Source organism: Austrofundulus limnaeus, unplaced genomic scaffold (genome assembly GCF_001266775.1).
Source record: "Austrofundulus limnaeus strain Quisiro unplaced genomic scaffold, Austrofundulus_limnaeus-1.0 Scaffold45, whole genome shotgun sequence".
Taxonomy (NCBI): domain Eukaryota; kingdom Metazoa; phylum Chordata; class Actinopteri; order Cyprinodontiformes; family Rivulidae; genus Austrofundulus; species Austrofundulus limnaeus.
Window position 1 is genome coordinate 841,524 of NW_013952447.1, and position 1,487 is coordinate 843,010.

The window sequence follows — 1,487 nt, forward strand, 5'->3', positions numbered from 1 at the left end:
CATATTAATTTGAGTGCATTTTGCAGTGAAAAAAATAAATTAGACCATTGAGACTGAAAAATATAATTAAAATACCATTACAAAACAGCTTTGCTAAGTAAATGGTTTTTATTTATTTGCATGTGTTGCTTACAAACAAGGGTTTTTATCGGTTCTAGCAATAATTGCAAATTCTTGCTGTTTTATTTCAGATGCACTCACTGCCACTGTGTTTTTCCCTCCGTGCCTTTGATTAAGTTTTTTATTGTCTGCAGAGAAAGTTCTGCTGATTTATCTTGCATTATATTTCTCAAAGGCAACAAGGTTCTGTATAGTCATTAAAATCTACATGCTGTAACCTGACACTGTTCCAGTTCTGCTGCTAGATAAAAAGCTTTTGCCTGAAATGTTTATTTCCCCCAAAATAGCTGTCATTTTGATTGCAAGGCCATTTAGAGTGTTTACTTGTGATTCAGGCATTCAGAAATTAAATATCTGGCTTTCGATTTCAAGCAATGTGAATAATATTTACATGCCAACAGAAAGAAAAAAAAGCACTCAGCAAACATCATTCTCCTCATGTAGTGTTAACCTCCAGCCTTAGTTTTTAGAAACTGTAACCCCAATCCCTTTTCCTGCCCTAAATTATTTTACTTTGAGGATAAAGCATGGGGTTTTGAGAGCTTGGAGATTTGAAAACTTTTTTTTTCATCTYACAGCAGATTGATCCAGTGATGACCTCATTGTGTTAAGAGAGCAGTGGAAGCTAGTTCAGGGACATCTTCTGATGACGATCCCTGGAGTGCTTACAGCCTGAAGTTAGAGTGGAGGGTGTAGTGTGCGAATAATAAAGCACATGCACACTGAATGAACAGCAGTTTCAAATGAACAAATGTGTAGTCAGCTTTGTGAGCAAAAAGACCWATTTTCACCTGCTCTATGCTTTTATGCTTGAGCTCAACTTGATGGAATAGATGGCAACATGTCCAAATGTAAGGTTAAACCCCAGCACAGTTTGTGTTTTATGTGTCACATCAGTGAGTCAGACAGTGAAAAGCTTGAATGCATCAACTCTGAAGAAACTACATCCTGTGGAATAACTCACGGACATCATACATTGGTAAGACAAGCAGATGGGGGGAAATGGGCAACATTTTCTGCTCTTTTCCTTACTCTCAAGGTAAGGTAGAACTAAAAAAATRAATAAAAATAAGCAAATTAAACTTATCTTAGTAGTCAACAGACAATAGCTAGGTTGCTAGTCCTACACAGTGACAAAACATGCATGTGTACCCTCCTAAGGTCAGTTCAAAATGTCTATAAATACCCTCATATCCTTATTTTTAAACTGCATGAGGAAACAGAGAAAAGACACTTCATGCACAGTGAGAATACTTTATGTAATATATAAAAAATAACTGTAGCAAATAGGACATAAAAATGAGAGAATGAAAATAAATTAAAAACAAGAAAATACTTAAAACACACACACACACACACACACACAC